This window comes from Cryptomeria japonica, chromosome 6, assembly GCF_030272615.1.
Source record: "Cryptomeria japonica chromosome 6, Sugi_1.0, whole genome shotgun sequence".
Lineage (NCBI taxonomy): Eukaryota > Viridiplantae > Streptophyta > Pinopsida > Cupressales > Cupressaceae > Cryptomeria > Cryptomeria japonica.
In genome coordinates, this window is record NC_081410.1 from 392,120,135 (window position 1) to 392,140,995 (window position 20,861).

Genomic DNA, 20,861 nt, shown 5'->3' on the forward strand with positions numbered 1-20,861 from the left:
TGGTGCTTTTTAGTGCTAGCTTCCTTCTCTTGCTTGGGGCCATGTCACCTGGAAATGTTGTTGTAGAAAGATATTGCCCGAGTTTCTTGTACTAGGAAGGTAACATGGCTATCTTGAATAAATGGCCATCAGGGAAATCTTCGCTCACTCCTCCTTCCACTGACTCCCCGGATTTTATTCTGGATAGGTGGTTAGCCATTACGTGACTTTTTCCTAGTCGCACCATGACATTGAAAGTGAATTCCTGAAGCAAGGTCAACCATCAGCTTACCTGTCCTTGAATAACAGGTGTGTTCACCAGGTACATGAGTGCTTGGTAATCCACGAAGAATGTGAATGGTGTGGCTAAAAGATAATGGCAAAACTTTTGTACTACATATACCATTCCCAAGGCTTCCCTTTCCGTGGTGCTATAATTTCTTTCTGCCTTTGATAGTAACCTACTAGCAAAATATATTGGGTGGTCCAAGCCTGAGGATCCAGGTTGCATCAAGGTGGCTCCAATTGCAAAGTTAGAAGCATCCACATGTACATGAAATTTATTCTCCCAATTCGGGTATGCCAAAATAGGTGCACTTACCAATCTGGTTTTGAGTTCTTTGAAGGCTTCGTTATGCTCCTTGTCCCATACAAATGGTTCCCCTTTCCTTGTTAGGCATTCAAATGGAAGGGACACTTCTGCAAATCCTTTAATGAACCGTCGATAGTACCAAACATGGCCAAGGAAGGATTTTATCCCTGTAACATCCGTTGGGCTATCCATGTCGAGGATAACTCTGATCTTATCTAGGTCTATTTTTAACCCTGCCTTACAGACTATGTGGCCGCATAATCTCCCCTATGGCATCAGGAACTGACATTTCTTGGGATTGAGTGCAAGTCTTGCTCATCGGCACCTGTCCATGCATTCCCCCAGTATCCTCAAATGGTTCTCCTTATCACTATATACTGACCAGTCGTCCAGAAAGGCCTTGAAGTTCCCCGTGGCCATTTTATCAAAAATGTGGAGTATGATCCTCTAGAAAGCGGCTAGGGCATTGCATAGCCCAAATGGCATATGGTTGTATACAAAAACTCCATCTTCTACAATAAATGTGGTTTTGAGTTTTTCCTCCTTCGCGATGCTAATCTAGTTATAGCTGAAAAAGTCATCCATGAAGGAGTAAATCTCATGCCCCGCTACCTCTTTGAGGATACTATCAGTAAATGGTATTGAGAACGGGTCCTTAATGGTTACAACATTTAAGCTTCTGAAGTCCATCCAAATGCGGATCTGGTTTCCTTCCTTTTTCAAGGAAATAACAATGGGGGAAACCCATTCACTAGTTTGCACCCAGAAAATGATCCCAGCCTCTAGCAGTTTTTCTATCTCTTCTTGCACCTTGGCTGCATAGTTCTTATTCATGCGATAGGGGTGTTTCCGCATAGGCCTTGCCCCCTCCATCAAGGGTATTTGATGAACACATAGTTCTGGGGGTACTCCCTTCAGATCCTTATAAGTCCAAGTGAACACATCTTTATACTCCAATAATATCTTGAATGCCACCATCTTTAGCATAGGATCCCAGTCATCTCCAACCATTATTACTCTTGGGTCCTTTTCATCCCACAGGTTGGTGCTCTAGACCTTTGGTTCCTCGTATTTTACCACCTCTTTATCAAATTGATGTGTCGGGGTTCTGTCTACCTCTGCCCCTCCTTGTATTCAACAAATTGTCGCAGGTAGGTGTCATCGTTTTCCAGCTCGAGAATTTCTAACATATTGCACTTTGGCTAGAAGATCTCATAGTCCTCCATCTACCAGTGGAATAGTCCACTGAGAGAACTCGTCTCATCTTCTGAACAAATGCCGAGGTGGAGTACCCCTTCTTCATTCGGCTCTATCTCGCCTTGTTCCCTTGTGGTATCCTCCTCTGATCCAAAATCTGAGGCCACTTCTTGACTCACCTGTTGGTTCCAAAGGTCAATGACATATTTGTTCCCCTCACTTTCAATGGAAAGGGTGCTTTTCTTCCAGTTATGGTCTACTTTGGTCATGATAAGCCATCCTCTTCCCAAGAGTGCATCATATCCCTTCCGCTCCAACGATATGACCATGAAATCTAAGAAGAAGTGTTGTGTCTTGATGGTTACCTTTTGGCCCATAAGCGTGCCCAATGGTTTGATGCCATGCTGGTAAGCTCCTACTAGGTGGAAGGTAGGTGGCCACAGAGTCAGCTTTCCCAAGCTTTTCCATGTTTCTTCAGGTAGCACGTTTACAGTAGACCCACCATCTACAATGGTGTTAGTAAGCCTATACCCAAGAATCTCCATTTCTACTACAGCTGGTGTCCTGCCTACCCCTACTGTCATCAACATAGGATCGTTGGTCTCCTTTGAGTGGTTCCTTTCTTCCATTCCCTCCCTATGGCTTGACGTCTTCCCCTCCTTCTTGGTCTCCTCCACTTGGTTTATAGCTATCCGTAGTTGTGGTACTGTCTGCAACAAATCCACTACGTGGACCGACACGGTGGTTTGTAGTAGCTGTTTCATTATGGTTGCTTCAGAGTCGGTTCATATGGTGTTGGTGGTTTTGTGGGATGTTGTCTTTCTCCGTTCCTCACTCATTTCCCTTTCTACTTCCTCTTGTGCCTCCTTTAGTCTTTCCTTTTCTGTACCTGGGTCAGGGTATATTAGTTTTCTTGTATGGGATTGGGTAATGGCCAGTACCTCTAGTGCCGACCGTACTACCTCCATCATGTTCATGCCTTTCTGCCTTGGACATTCTGCATCTTTGTGATTGTCTGGCCCACACCATTTGCAAAGTAGCCCTCCCTCATGTCTGACACCACTCTGGCAGTCGCGTGCAAAATGGCCCCATTCGTTACATCATCGACATTGTATCATTGGTCTGCCTTTTGCATCGTATTGAATGTGACCTCGTGGGGTATTATTATTACTGTTGTTGTTACTCCCCCTCCGACTACTCCTATAGCACTTGGTGATGCATCTTGTTGGGACTGATTAAAATTGAGTCAAAGTTTGTAGGCCTATTTCAAAAATTTTGCTCAGTATGTCAGAAAGGCACCCAAATAAGTCAGTTTGAATGGCCTAGTTAGCAAGGGGGTAAAATGGAGCCAGTTGATTTTCAGAGGGTAAGGCTCGAGATTCATGTCCCACACCTTTCATTGGCTTATTCAGTGTGTTGCAACTTTCAAAATTCAGTTTGGAGAAGTTTATCAAGTACCCGTTTTGAGGGGTGAGCTGAAAGTGCATTCTAGGCACAGGTGCAAATTTTATTAAGTAGCCTACTTTGAGCGATTACATCTTTTTCCATATTGATCGTCATGGAGAAATTCAAAATGGATTCAATTGTATGCATAAATGTGAGTCAACATGCAAAATTTCAAGTCCTTATGAATCCGTTTGCTCAGTTTTCAAAGCTAAATCCGTTTGTAGTTTGTGATATTTGCACAAGTGTAAAAATGTCTTGGTGAGTGTCATGTTAGAATGTTTGTTCTGGGCTAATGTTGGTATAAATGGTGAGCTACATTTCAAATTTCAAGCTTTTATCAATCTGTTTGGTCGGTTTTCAAAAGGACTCATTTTGCCATCAAATTCAGTTATCCGCACTTCCGGTGTTAGATCAATTAATGTAGCCGTTTTGGTGAGCGCGCCGTTTGCATCCTGTCAGTCGGGTGATCGAACTGAGAATTCAAAGATTTAATATGTACTTAAAGGTACCTATGTTCTGAATTTGAGTGCCTACAGAGGTCGTTTGATATTTTTGAGAAAGGCATCATGTGTTGCCAGAACATTGACTTCATCAGGTCCGCAGTGTCGACAAAGCCAGTTGGCCGTTTTCGGAAATTAATATCTCTTCACTCGGGACTCATCTTGAGAAACCGTTTGGTAGATGTCATCCTTGTATATCAAAGTACATGCCTGTCAGATGGCGAGCTCCAGAAAGGTGTTTTGACAGGTTTGAAAATTACGTCATCGCGATTAAATGCGAAAATTGTGGCGTAATTGCCTGAAGGATGTAAAATGCAATTTTATGATCCGAAAATGGTGCCGATCGATTCCAGAGGTATGTTTGAGGTTCCTAAGATATTCCAGAGGCCAGTAGCTTGAAAACGAAAATTTTTTTAGTCGGACCCACTTTGGGGCCTGACCTGGCTCATGCCTGCGCTTTAATTTTAATTGTGAAATGTTCTTATTTCATGGCGAGTAATGCATATCAATACTAGCTCAAATGCATATTGGCAAATTGGTTTATTAAGAGATGATTTCGTTTCGTTATGTGGGCATATAACTGAGAAGTTTTTATGGAACTTTATGGTATTCCTTTGGCTGGCAATAAAAACTTCAAAATTTGAATTACAAGGTGTAGTTCCAAATTCCAGAACTCTGTTAATGTCCTCCTTGTTGTGTGTGAGGAACATGGAGGTTGAAAAGACATTAGAATGTCCTCAACAAATGCAAATGGGCATCCCACACTCCACGTGATTTTGCCAAGCATCCTCCCATGCTCATGTGGTGATGAAGAGGGGGCAGCAGAAGGTGCTGGGCATGAAGTTAAAGAAAGGGGCAGCAAACAAAATCCCCATGGTCTCCCCATTCCCTCTTTGTTGTTGCTTGGCCCATTAGAGTTTGTAGACTACAGTGAGCAGCATGTATAAACCTTCAAGCAAAGTGTAAGCAACATTAAAATGTTTCAAGTAAATAAACTACAGCAGTCCTCCCTCATGTGCTCACCCTTTGGTAGCATCTACAACATCAGCAAATGAATAATAGTGAGGGCAGCGTTGAGGTTTTGGGGAACCAAACAAATGCAAATTAATTACTAGCATCCTCTCCTCCCTCATGGTGTTGGAAAGGCATTGAAGTAATAGCAATCTGCCATAAACCCCAGCATTCTCCCCCACGTGATTGGTGAAAGGGGGGATTTTAAAATCAAATGGTAACAACAGTCTCCTCCCTCATGTGGACCATGAAATCATCTAAGTAAATAAAATGGAAGGGGGTATTAAAATCCCACACAAAATGAATGGGCAGCGCCATTAAAAACTCAGAGAAAACCTTCAAAATGCAGTCCCAGGCTTAGTGTTTTAATCCCACATTGGCTGGGAAGTGGACCATTTTGGTATTTATAACCAAAAACGCACTATACTATAATGTCTAAGCCATAAAGGCTTTTGACACAAGGTGCCTGTGGGCACCCAAAGTGGGCCCACGTGTGAGCACGCTTCCTGAGGTGATGGAGGAGTTGACTGGACGAAGACCAAGTGGACTCCACGTAGGCACGCTTCTCGAGGCAAACAAGCGAAATTTTGCAGACGAAGGCCGGGTTAACGAGCGAGCAAGTTCGAGAGAGATCAACGGTGCGCACTATTTCGCGAAGCGAAGATGTACGTCGTTTAAACCCCGCGAAATAGCGAAAGTGAACGAGAGTCGTCCACGTGTCGTGATAGGTGGCAGTCCAGCAGGCGGGTCCCGGTGAGGTGGCACACAGTTGGCGCACAGGTGGCAGTCCAGTGGCGATGACGTGGTGGCCAAGTGGCAGTGACGAAGCAGATGATGTGGCGATGATGAGGTGTCATCCCAGGTGGCGTCCGGTCAACCCCATCGACCAATCAGAGGCCGCCACGTGGCAAGGCGTCAGAGCACAAATGGAGGCAAAAAATCAAATTTAAAATGATTAAATAATATAGTTCAAACTATATTGAAATTCGAAATATTTAAATGATGGATCCATGATGAGAATTAATTCGCCCAAGGTCCAATTTTTGGCCAAAGTATAAAGTGTTATATGTTTTCGGAAAACTCTCGGAGTGAGGAATCCGATTATGAATTTAATTTTGACAAATGTGAGATATTTTAAAAGCAGTTTCCACGGGAACAGAATTCAGTTAGAGAGGAGACACTTGGCAATTCAGTTGCAGATTTGATTTTCTTCTCTCCTCTTTTTATTCCGAATTCTTCTCAGTTGTAAGGGTTCCAGAATTCTGGGAGGAAGTGCTCCAGTTTTCATGGCTTCCATTTTCTGAAAATCTTGACCCACACTTGTAAAGTTCTATGGATCTATTCAGGGTATAGAGGCTACATTGTAGGATGACAGATTGTTTCCTAGTTGCAGGTCTTACTTGTGTCAGGCATGAGTAAATTTCCCATGATATTGTCTCTGTGATATGTTTTTCATTATTATGAATTCAATCCTCAAGGAGGATGAAATTTGTCATCTCAAGGAGATTGTGTGACTGTTGTAGGTATCCTTCAAGGAAGGTTTTAAATTCTATAGTCAGTCATAAATGATGAAATGTATTTCCAGATCTGATAAATTTGTGAATGAATTAAATAGTGCATTAATATCAGGTATTGGTGCATGAATATCTTGTTTAAGGAAAACAAATTTGCATCTATGATTCATATTTGTAGTTCTGTCTGTGACTCTGTTGCCCAATGAACAAGGCACTGGTCTTGCAAGTTTGGGGGATGGTTTCAGATCAACATTTTAAAAGATAAATCTATTTCCCTTTATGTTTAGGGGTGTGTATTCCATTCTTTCCAAGCTCTGTTTCATCCTATTGTTAATACAGATCTAGCCAATCTGTAATGTTTCCTAACCTGTTGAGCTTGTGAAATGATCTATTTGCTTAATGTTGATGCAGTTACGTGTCTGTAATTGTTGTATTTAGTGCATCAAGAGGGTGTCCCCCCCTAGGTCTAGCAGAACCTGAAGTGCAGGAGGATCAATTAGGGTCCTATGTTATGTTGTCCAAGCCCTGATGTGTTTTGTAGACTGAAATTGGTCATTTCATAGAAAGATTTGCAGGTGTTCTTGGGTTATCACTTTTAGTGAACAACACATCTGAGTTTGCATTTTTGGAGGGTGTACTTGGTGGTGTTGCCTGTTCTTGGGTATATAGTACTTGGGCGCTCCTTGCCTTCAAGTTGTAGGGGCATTCCTTAATAGCATGCCCCAACACTTGGCAGATGTCACAGAAAGATTTCTTTGGGTAGTTGGTTTTTGTGTGTCCCTCCAATTTGCACTCCATGCACCAGAGGTCCCTACCCTCCCTACTTTCTTCCTTTTGCATCCGTATTTCCGCATCATCTGTCTCATATCCTTCCGGAGTGCTTGTATGGTTTGTGATTCTTCCTTGCTTTCCTGATCACTACTATCCTCATCACTTGTGCGCTTCTTGCCTTTTGATGTCTTGTTCTCATTTTCAATATCCATGGCTCTATTGTAAGCATCCATGAAAGTAGATGGAGGTACTACCTTCATCTTTTTCCGCAGGGATGGTTGTAGACCCTCGATGAACCATCACTTCTTCAACCCATTTGCTGGCGTATTGTCCATTTTTACAATTAATTCTTTTAGTCTGTGGTAATAGGACCGCACGGTCTCAGTCTTGCCATGTTTAGTGATGTATATTTCTATGATGATCTCGTCATCTTCCCTAAGTAGCCGAAACTCCTCCTCAAATGCTTTGGCCAGTTTTTTCTAGGTATCCTTTGAAGTGGTGGGCAGGTTCATGTACCAGTCAATGGCAATTCCACGGAGGGTGGCCAGAAATTCTTTCAGCCAGTTATCCTCATCAGCCTTGCCATTGGCCTGCCATATGGTGACACAGGTTTTAAAGTGGCGAGCGGGATCCTCTGATGCAAGTCCATTGAACCTGGGAAGTTTCTATTTTTCAAGGTTGTGTGCCATCTTTCTTGTACTCCCCGCTTTACTTTGGGAATTGTTGATTGACTCGGTCAACACAGTTGTTTGCTCCCAATTCTCACTACTTTCTATTCCTTGTGGCTTGTCGTGGCTCTTGTCTCGGTAGAGTTTTAGGCACCTCTCTAGTTGCTCCTGGATGCACAGGGACCTTCTCACTATGTCTTCGTGGCTCCCTTCTTCTTCCTCTGGGGGTAACATATTAATGTGGCAGATGTACCCTACTACTAGATGTAGCACTCGGTTGCTGAATGCTACCTATACTAGAGGGTGGATGTGAACTTTGAGATGGCTGAGTAGGAGTGGGTCTCCTATTACGCTGCTAACAATTGCGACTCCTGTCGGCCAAAAATATAGCACCTCTCACAAAATTATGACCCTGAGACTGCCTCCTCTTAAACCATTGGCTAGTGCGTAAAGAGGTGGGGTGGCTCCTAGCCACATATGCAAATTGTTGCTGAGAACCTCTAATAGTTGTACCTATAATTGGAGCACTAACTACCTATCCAGTTGTAGCACCTCCTGTACTCGAAGAGTGATTCTCCTCAACAATCCTTGCCTTCTCTATGGCGGCCTCTAAAGTCTTAGGTTTCTGCATGCAAACCTCTTTGCCAATGTAATCTCTAAGTTCTCGCACAAAGTGTTGAATAAGCATCACCTCATCCTCTACTATCCCTGTATATTTTCTAAGCTCAAAGAACCTCCGCTCATACTCATCTACTGTCATCTTGTTCTGCCTAAGGGTATGGAACTCATCAATCTTATACTGCCTCTAGTGCTCTGGAAGGAATATAGCTTGGAATCGCTCTAAGAACAACTCCCATGTAACTATAGTAATCTTCAACTGTAGCTTCCTCTAGTCTGTACACCACCAAGTAGAAGCAAAGTCACGTAGGTGCATAATTGCACACCTAGCCTTGGTGTTACTGCTATACAGGTGCATAGAAAAATACCGACTCATTTCTAATAACCAGGTCTCTACCTCTGTACCGGTACTTGAACCATCAAAGATGGGAGGACAAGCTCTCAATAAGTCCCTCATATGGCTAGCTACTAACTCCTCCTCATTATCAACAACTCTCCTCCTAGGAGAACATGAGAACTCTCTCTCCTAATGCTCAAACTGGTGTGAACACTCCTTTCTATCCTCACCTTGTGTATCCTCCTCCTTCCTTGGTCCTAAACGACCAAGAAGCTCTTACAATGTAGCCACTAGCTGTGATATCACAACGCCACTAGGCTGCTCCTAGCGCAACTCACTATGGTGTGACTCCTTTGAAACCTCTAGGAGAGGATTCCTATGAGTCCCCATGCGACCGCTAGGAACACTTCCATGTCCTCTATGCTTAGCAGGCATCCTAACTGGACATGACTAAAGGGAACACTATAAGCCACTGAACTAGGAATTACAACAAATAAATAGCAGGGACAAAGTCGCTGGGTTGTCCGATGCTAAACATCTAACTAGCATAATGGGATCACGCATAACTAGAGTACTTAGTGTAGAACCCAGAACTTGTGAGTTATGCTCTGAAACCAAACTATGTAGCACCCGCCAACAAACCCCAGGGAACTTACACTAATAACCTAGAAGTGGACTAATTTTTTTTTTTCATTTACTAATTAAGTTTCTATTTAACCTTATCTAGGCAATGTGATTAAAAAATTAGTTCACTTATTCTTATCTTAGTGATGAATATTAAACATTGGTTGTCTAATTATGTTCTTGACATAAGCCAAAACATGATTACTTAGTCTCCTCTAGCTCCCTAGGGCATATTGACACCACTACTTAAATTACCTACTAACTTTATGATTCCTAATCCACGCATAAAATTTACAACTTTCATGACAATGCACGTATGCACTTAATGATCTAGCTATAATAATATCTCCACACAAAGGTATACTATATAGGCTGCCCTATAATCTCTAATGCATTCTACTATCCATAATGCTTAACAATCTATGGATCTGCATGCCTTAGCCTACCTAGTGCAATGGCACTTCATACTCTTTCTAGTGCATGACATCAAATGATAAGCTTCTATCATATGCACCTTACTTATGATTACACATCTTATGCTTACCTGATTATAATGCATCCAAGTAGATGATCTACCACCCATGTAATGCATAATAACTAGTTCTCATCCTACTACATGCATGCTACTAAATGTTTATGCCTTAACATGCTATGAAGGAACTCCTAATATCATTATCTTAATCTCCTTATCATTGCCCACAAATGACATGCTACACATGAAACCCTTACAACCTAGTACTAATACAATGTTAATTGAACTATGGTTTCCCACACACATAATGCATTGCTTATATGTCATTCTATCTATTGTTGTCATAAAATGCATGCATACTAGCTCATCTATACAACATTATGAACATTGGCATTGCCTACATATTGATTATTTTATTGGCTGTCACCATACTCATGAGTTTATAATCATTTATATCTCTTAATGTAATTAAACTTCTAAGTCGTGTTGTAGTTTCCAGCCACTTAGCTAATTTAGTTTCTATAATGCTTAACTAATGTCTTATGGTGCATGTCATTCTCTCTACCTTTATCAATATTGGTTTAACAAGCTCTTGTTTAATAGTCATTACACAATTTTTTTAGTCTTATAATCATGATCTACATCTAGCCATATTGCATCCACATACACATGAACATACATCATTCCATACAAAGATTCCTTTCACAGTTTTGAATATAACATTATTAAAGTAAGCAAATATGTCTTTTCTCCATTACATTGTGGATCTAACTACATGTATACATCCATTATATGTCATGATAATGTCACATAAATTTTTAACTTTCTGCCCAAGGCTATTTCCATTATAAATACATAAGATATAACTTACGAAGTGCATTACAACATAAGCATGGCAATTACAATACAAATGTTTGAGTCTTAACACATGTTTTACAATGTTGTCCTAAAGATGAAATAAATAAGAGTCTATACTCTTTTCATATGATTACAATGTTGTCCAAAAAGAGGCATAACCATTCCTAAATCAATAATACATATGAATCATTATATCACAAACCAAAAGATGAACACCATTGTATGCCTAAGTCTAGTGTATAATCATGGATAGACTACATGCTACTAATACATAATCCAAAAGAATCTATGATTGCTCAACCTTCAAATTATTCCTACACTATTACATAATAAGTACATCTCATATGACATGAAGTTTTCGTACATAAATTTTCTCCATAGAATTCATAGCCATCACAGAGGAAGATCCAAGTCCACGCACAAGAATCACAACAACAAGAAGGGAAAAAACCCAATGGCAAAAATCTCCAACCACCCAACCAATGTGGAATCTACAAGGAAACACCCCCCGAGCTAGGATATGTGACTAGGTTGCAACACACACCACACCTAGGTTGATGCTTAAGACCAAAGGGACAAACACCAAGAAAGACTTCCACTCACATGGACCAAAAACTAATGTAATCAACAACCAAGGTAACTCCTAGAGGCTGACAAAACATTAAGACATAAATGCAAATGTAAATCACAAGGGGAACACATGTACAAGGGAGTGTGATCACATGTCATACCAAAACAAGGGTCTAGCCTAAGGGCATGCAGAGTCATCTCAACCTTTGAGAGACCAAGGGAGATTGACTTACCATCTCCACGATCTTCTCATACTCAGCCTAAAACATCCTCCCTAGGACTGAGTCATGAGAAACTATCTATTATTATCATTTTAATTGACTAACTACCCATTCCCATTCATTCATTAGTTATCACTTAATTAGAACAAGGTAAACTCCCTTATGCCCAATAAGTCTGAACTTCATGCATCCTTATAAGGAACCTCATGATAGTCCATCTCTCGTGACCTCAGGTGTTACAAAGGAGCCCACTCCCTTACATGGACCCAAAATCAACATTACAAAAGGCTCTATGCTAAATAAGTAAATCCAAAATAAAACATCATACAATGCCAAGTCATGCATAGACACATACTCATGAAAGTTGAACATCAATATACAAGAGAAATGAGCCTCTTGACCAATGAAATATGTAAATCAAATCATAATGCAACTGCAACCAAATGAATATAAACCCAACAAGGTCTTCACACTTGTTGCCCTTAAAATAAACAATGTAAGTAAACTAACTCCCATGGAAAAACAACATGAGACATATCCAAATAACAATACAAGTCTTGCATCCAAGCAAAGGCGTCAATACTGAAATTAAAATCAATCTAAAACACAACACACGCAAGACAACCTTTGGTACCAAAATGCAACATAACATAACACATAAAATGACATCCACAAAAGAAGACAATAATTAATTTAGGGAAGTGTTTACATTATGCTTGGCCCGCACTATAACTCGCGGGATTCACCCCAATTCACAACGAAACATATATTCCAAACCTTAAATTTGTATACAACCATTACATGGACTCATACGCTTAGCAATAAAATGGTCAAATAAACATCATATTACAACATTCGAATTACTGAGTATACATACATATACACAAAACTTCCCAACACACTAATGATGACTAACAAGTATATCAAACCCATCGAAAGGGGTGTTTAACCCCATTGAATATGACAATTTTCAAACAACAACAATATTAGATAACTCCCAACACCAAAATTGTGGTGTGGTTGTTGTGTTATGCACCCACCACAACATGGGTGGTGCAGTGAACACACCACATTATTCATTATACAGAGCACTCACCATGACATGGTGGTGATGTTGCACCCCCCATACTATGGATGGTGCTTGCATCACCACCACATGGTTGGTGCAACACCACACCATGCCATGGGGTGGTGCCTTGCACTGCCACGACATGGGTGGTTCCGTATCACCGACCATGTCGTGGGGTGGTGCCTTGTACCAACACGACATGGGTGGTGTTGCTGCACTCCCATGTCATGAGGTGGTGCCTTGCACCAAACCCATGACGTGTTATGCACCCACCACGACATGGGTGGTGCATTGCACACACCACATTATTCATGGTGTTGAGCACTCACCATGACATGGTGGTGTTGTTGCACCCCCATATTGTGGATGGTTCTTGCACCACTACCACATGGTTGGTGCATCACCACAGCATGCCATGGGGTTGTGCCTTGCACCACCATGACATGGGTGGTGTCGCAACACCCACCATGACATGGGTTGTGCCACAACACCCACCATGTCGTGGGGTGATTCCTTGCACCAAAGCCACGACGTGTTTTCCTATTAGCATCAAACAAAAATAAAAGAATAGGGGCGGCGATAGGGATGAACATAGGACATCATGACAGAGGCCATCAACCCATCCAACATGGGTGCTGAAAAAATAACATGCCCCGAACCAAAACAATAATAACATTTTTTTTACAATAGTACATATATTGGAATTGCAGATAGATTTGAATGAGTGTTTAACAACCAAATTCCCTAGACAGAGAAATAATACCAGATTCAGGACAACAAGTAAGCACACAAATTTACATTGAAAATTCATAAAAATAGAATTTCTCTTTCTTTGTTTATTGGAAAATCACATTACAAGAAATGAATTACACATTCTCTTCAAGCAGAGCCAAACATGGAGAATACACACAAGATTTCAATTGAAAAATAAACAAAAGAGGGGAAAACCAGAAATCAACCTCTTCCCTGAGTGATGGAAGATAAATCTAAGATGTAGAGCTTGCTCACTACCTCCAGAAACAACAAAAATCCAAATCCAAAATAAAATTCCAATCCAAAGATTTCCAGACCAAAATCCCCAATTGCCCAAGTTGCCAGTAGACCAAAAATGAATGCAGAAGATTTTATTTTATTTTGGCAGCAAAAGAGCCAACAATGCTTTTCACGACAAGCATATAAAAGCCAAAGAGAAATAATGAAACCCTAGCCTTCCCATTAGCCAGTAGGAATATTTCATTTGAAATATATTTCCTTCTTCACTAAGCAATATATATATATATATATTATCAAGATAAACAAAACATTATTAAAACATTATGAGATAATAAGTAGGGTAATTATTTATTATTTACCCTTATCATTATTATTATTATTTCTAATTACTCAAAATATCGCTATTAATAAAATCATCTAAATAATCAACCCAAGATAATTAAATAAATAATTAAATAATAAACAATCCTTAAATTGTAATAAGTCAAAATAACACTACCACTAATAAAATCATAAATTATTACTAAATAATTACTCAACCACAATAGATCATTTATCGCCAATAATTAAATAAAATCAATCCATTACTAAATCAATAAATCGTGACTAAATAGATTAAATAATTAATCTATTACTATAGTCAATAAATTACAATCTAAATAAATTAAATAACTAAATAATCAAACTCACCATGGCATATACTCACAAATCACGACGACCAACACGACATGGAAAAATTCACCAAGACTGATGACAAGTACTCAAGGACAACCTAGACCTAGAGTGTGGGTAGGGAACTGATGACACCTCTGAACCACATATTGTCATCGGGAAGAGACACACTTGCACCTATAAAGCCAAGAGAGTTGGCACCCGGTTGCCTGAGAGGAATGATTGTCTTAGTACCTTCTACCTTGCAACCACAATGAAAATACATGTGCATATACATATATATATATATATATATATATATGTATATATACATATATATATATATACATATATACATATATATATATGTATATATATATATACATATATATATACATATACATATATATATATATATATACATATATATATATACATATATATATATATATGCATATATATATATACATATATATATATATGCATATATATATATACATATATATATATATGTATATATATATGTATATATACATATATATATATATATACATACAAGACATGCAGATGGAGGGATATCACAACGGCACATCCTACTCGCAATGAGTGATGTGACATTGATCCCCCATGAAAACAGTCAAACAATATCCATACAGTGAACATATAAATCATGAAACATCACATCATAAGTAAATCAAGCTAGGGTTAGTATATTCATTCCAAAATGAGGCATGATCTATAGAATCTATCAAAGTACATGATAACCAAAATGCCATTACTAACCATCTAGAAATCATAACTAATCATGAGCACAGTCAATAACATCAATAGTATAAGATCATGTAATGTCTATCATCAAAATCATCAACTGAGAACGTAAATAGTCATAATCAATATCCTTGAATCACATAAATCAAATCATATCCATCGCACAAAATAAAGGTCCGATCAAGTCAATCCAAAATGAAACAAGAGTCTGCTCAAGAGTGGGCACTACACAGTCAAGAAGTTGAGGAGAGCTCATCTAGCTTTCAATCAATAGAAGAGTAAGAATAACCTCCAACTTAACTTGTTTGAAGGTCTACAAGAAAGAGACAACCACCATAAACATATTCATCTATGATTAGAGATGTATTTTTTCTTTGAATACTAATATGGATGAACCTAGATCTGTAGAAGATGTATTAGGTAAGAATGATGCAGAATCCTAGAAAATTGTATGGATGAAGAAATGGAACCTTTAAAAGAGCATGATACATGGGATCTTGTACCATTTCTTTAAGGACAAAAAAATGTTGGTTGCAAATGGGTGTTTAAGAAAAATATTTCTTTAAATGGAGGTATTGAGAAGTATAAAGAAAAGTTGGTTGCAAAAGGCTACTCTCAAGTTGAGGGTGTTGATTAGGGTGAGATATTTTCTCCTGTCACAAAAATAACATCCATTAGATTTTTTATTTCTATTGATATTACTTATGATTTATAGGTTGAGAAAATGGGTGTGAAAACTGCTTTCCTTCATGGTTATTTGGAGGAGGATATTTATATTACATAGCCATAGCACTATGTGGTAAAAGGTAAAAGTAAATTGGCTTGTAAATAGAAGAAATCTTTGTATGGCCTTAAACAAAGTCCTAGGTTGTGGTACCAAAAATTTGATACATGTGTTAAGTTTTGGGTTTGAGTGTTCTAAATCAAAACATTGTGTTTATTATAAATCTAATGGTGATCATTTCCTAAGCATTTTATTATATGTTGATGATATGTGATTCATTGGTAAAGAGAAAGGTATTATTTCAAAACTAAAGTCTCAACTTGTTAAAATTAAAATGAAATATCTTTGTGTATCTAAACACATTATTGGGATGGAAATTAGAAGAGATAGAGTTAACAAAAAATTATAGGTAGGCTAGAGTAAGCATGTGAATTTAATTTCACAGAGGTTTAACATGTAGGATTGTAGACCATTATGTGCTCCCTTTTACAGTTGGAACAAAGTTATCTATTTTAGATTGTCTTACTTCCTAATTAGAGATGGAATACATGGTTAGAGTGCCTTACCAAAGTGCAGTTGGAAGTTTTATGTATGCTATGGTTTGCACTAGACCAAACATTGCCCAAGAAATGGGAGTTATTTCCATATATACTTCTAATCCTAGCAGAGTTCATTGAGATGCAATTAAAGAGTCTTTAGATATTTGAAGGTACCTCAGAGTATTCTTTGTGTTATTATGGTAATTTGATGGAGGACAAAATTTCCCTTCATATTCATGGTTATGTGGATTTAGATTGGCTAGGTGATGTTGATAGTAGAAGATCCACCATTGGTTATGTGTTTACTTTATTTAGTGGTGCAATTAGTTGAAAGATTAAGCGACAGGTTTGGTTGCTTTGTCCACTACTAAAGAAAAGTATATAGAAACTAATCATTCTTGTAAACAAGCCATTTGTCTTAAGAGATTATGCTTGAATATTGGAATGAAACAAGGTGCAGTGAGAGTTTATTGTGATAGTCAAAGTACAATCTGTCTAGCTAAGAACCTAACATTTCATGAGAGTTTATTATGGTAGTCAGAGTACGATCTGTTAGAGACTTTGATGAATGTTTCATATTATTTAATAAATATTATGAGCATGACAAATTTGTAATGGTGTTAGAAGTGTATGAGCCTCTCAACCCCTACCGATTAAAACATTATGTTGGTACCCCTCCCATTTCTCTTGCAAGGTATTTTACAAGTGGGATATTTAAAAAAAAATGATGTCTTAACCTTGCAATAATAAAAGGTTATTGTTGATATATGAGTTCCAAAGGTTGCAAGGGGGGTTCGAGGCCCACATGCCCTGGCGGTTAATTTTTGGGGTGGCACTCATGAAGCCACATTTTAATTATAATTTATCATTGTAAACATTTATCGTTTATCATTAGGTCATAGATCTAATGATGGATATTTTGTGTGTGTTTTTTTCCTAGAAAGAAACCCTATTTTTTAGGGAATTTAATTATGGTTGAGTTTTGTGATGTATTATGAGAGTAATTGTTATTGAGTTGCCTTTGGATCATTGCTAGTGATACTCTTATGAGAAGCTTTCCCTATAGGTATATTGTAATATATTGTTGATTTTTGAATAATATATTGGGTGAATTTTGGAGTGTGGGTCTTTTATCCCAAAAGGATTTTCCTCGTGTAAAACATTGTGTTGTGGTATGCATGTTATTTATGTTTATTTTTGTTAAGTTTATGTAACTGTTATAAAGATCTAAAAAAATTGTATAACCCTCCTCTCAAAGTTAGTGTAGGAAGATGTTTTGCTACCTTAACTTCTTTCCAATTTTGTTCCTGAGAAAGAAGGTGTATTATTTGAAAATAGAGGAAGGAGGATACATTGCACTTCACATGAATGCATGCAACATGATTGTTGCCCAGCTAGTTTTTGTCAGTGTTAAGAATGATGAACTAAACAAGTGCATGATTCTATTATTCTCTTTGCTATACTCCTCGGATCAGTTGGTTATGGTCATTTAAAGTATTAAACCAATTTCAAGATGGAGGATGTGGTTGTTTCATTGATATTTGATGAGATATAAAGGAAAACTTATGAGATGGCTAAGGAAGTTGTAGTTGCTCATGATAGATCAATGGAGAAAGGCAAGAAGAAGGAAAAGAAGTCTAAGTCCAAGTCCAAGTCTCTAGGGAGATATAAGTCTCCTAGAAGGAAGTATTGGGTGAAATTTTGAAACTAAAACAAATTTGGTCATTTCCAAAAAAGTGCAAGGAGAAGAAGAAAAGGAAAGATAAAAATGAGCTATCTGATTCTAACTTTGATTTTTTTCAAGATGATACAGATTCTTTCGTCACAACCTTGGCAACACATGCATCAAAAGATGTGTGGTTGATATATTTAGGTGTGTCTTTCCACATGACATCTCACAAAGGTTGGTTCTCAAAGTATGGAGAGTATGATAATGAAAGGTGTATCTAGGTGATGACTCTCATATGAATATTGTTGATCATAGAAGAGTTAAAATTAAATTCCCTAATGATAGAGTGAAGGGTCTTGATGGTGTACTAGTTATCCCTAGTTTGGCATGAAACCTTCTTTCAATGAGTAAATTGAAATATGTGAGTGTGCAGGTTGTTTTCTTGAGTGGAGGATGCAAGATAACAAGAGGAGATATGGTGATGGGTAAGGGTGATTGGATTGACACTCTATAAAAGATGCATGCATTCACTATTTAGTGTAATATTTCTTCTGGTGTATCAAAGAAGAGACATTTGGATTCTTCATCCTCACCATTACATCAAGAAGAGAAGAAATTTGTTGTTTCTACATCTAATGGTTGTTCTTTTTTGGTACCCTAGGGCACAGGTGCAAAAATGCTTTGGAGATGAATCTTTCCATGGATAAATTTTTTTTATGGCACTAGAGACTCAACCATATTGGTGAGAAGGACTTTAGAGCCATAAAAAATAAGAGCCTTGTTGAATGCCTTGATGAGTGCAATCTCAAGTTTGATTTTTTGAATATTGTCTATATGAAAAACAACGTTGTGTTTCTTTTTATTCTAGTTCTCATAAGTCTTTTGGGGTTTTGTATTATATTCATGCACATTTGTTTGATCCTATTACCATTCCTACATTATCTAGATCTTTTTATTTTGTCTCATTCAAAGATGATTTCAATAGAATGACATTTGTATATTTTCTCAAGAGTAAATCTAAAGTTTTTAGATGGTTTTAAGAATTGAAATCCTCTGTTGAAAAATAGGCTACTAGAAAAATTAAGTTTTTGAGGACTGAAAATGGTGGTGATTTTTTGCCGGCAACAAGGTAGAAAACTGAGAGGCCGGGGGGGGGGTGAATTATTTTTCTCAAAAACTTTGCTTAACTCAAACACAATTTAAGATTTGATAATTAATAGTGAAAACACAAATCAACACCACATCAATAACACACATAACACCAAGTTTTTTGACGTGGAAAACCTATTCAAGGGAAAAACCATGGTGGGAACCTACCCACATATGGTGATACCCTATTAGAAGTATATGAAATATTACAATGAGGAATGCACATGCATTCAGGCATACTGCCAAGGGCTCACTATTGAAAACAAAGAACAACAAGGACTACAACCCTGGGGAAGACTCATTGTATTACAAAAAAATAATTGATTACATCTGGAAGATCATGAGCTTATAGAATAGTATCTCCTCATGTCTGGTTACAGTTCTGGTTATGCACATATTATGCTCTTTCATACTTCTTCACACTTCTTCGCACTACTTCACTCTTCTTCTCTGCTACTGAATGATTAATACATTATTCACACACACAGATCCACTACTACCAATTACAATGATTTTACATTTATTTATACATGTCATCAACCTCTCTTTCAAGGTCAGCTCAACACACATCACCAATTAAAAATATATAACCATACACTCTACAATATTACACGTGGACCACAAAAATGTTGGCTCACATATTATGGACCTAAATCAATATCTCAAACATGAAACACCTTCAAGAATTATGCCTCAAACATCTACAATATGCTACAATCAACATGTCAGCCAAGAACATGAAGAACACCACCAGATCAAGGAAAATCATAAATAACGAGCACAAATATCAATACGGACCATCAACATGGATAACACATGATCTAGAAAAGTCCACAAGCATAATGAATTATCACAAAAACAACCACACCAACACAACTTACTAGAATTTTCATCATCATCATCATACCGAACTTCAAGAACACTAATTGAGCTGACTATCAAACTGAAAGATTCACTTGCATGCCTCCAAATCATGAACCATAAGAATTAAGGACACACCAAAACATCCCAAAAAATTTTCCAAATCGGTAAACCAAGATATTGTAACGTGGATAAATGCAGAGAAAAATCTAGAACAGTGACCAATGCTGAACAACTAAAAAACCAACTGCAATACTGGATCTCATAACTCAATCAAATCTTCATGTGAATTACTAAAACTTGAGTTGAATCAACTAGAGATACTTATCTGAAAACCCTTTAATTTGCAATACACTGGCCAAACCAACTCACTTAATATGACTACAACACTAGAACATGCAGAGGAATATGTTGACATTGATGACAACAACACTTTCCAACAAAATTCTCAACAATATCCAACAATCTCCCTCTTTGGAATTGATGACAACATATGAATGTGAAAAACAATCAATGTAAAGAAAGAAAATAATCAGCTCCCCCTTAGATCATGTGAAACATCTCAACATAGATTTTTCACATAGCTCTCTCTCCCCCTTTGACATCAATGCTAAAGGCACATATTGCACAAATCTCTCTCCCTTTAGCCCAAATCTCTCTTCCCACAACTAAACATCAAAACTAACAAATCTGAACTTTTGACTGCCCGCCCTAAGTAGTAGCCACCAAACATGAATCTGGATCACAAGATATTTCTATGAAATTCACTAAACTGATGCAACTCAATGTATCTTAGTTCTCATCAGGAGGGGTAATTACCACTAGCTTCTCTCTAAGATACTCAAAAGTATCTTTAGGCAAAGGCTTCATGAAGATATCTACATTTTTCTCCTTTGTAGATACATACTCCAATTTGACTTCCTTCTCATCACCTTCTCTCTCAAGAAATAAAACTTTATTGATATATGCTTAATCTTTAAATGCAACATCAAATTCTTATAAATGTTGATAGCACTTGAATTATCACAGTATATAGTAGGAGGCTCATCATAAACAACTC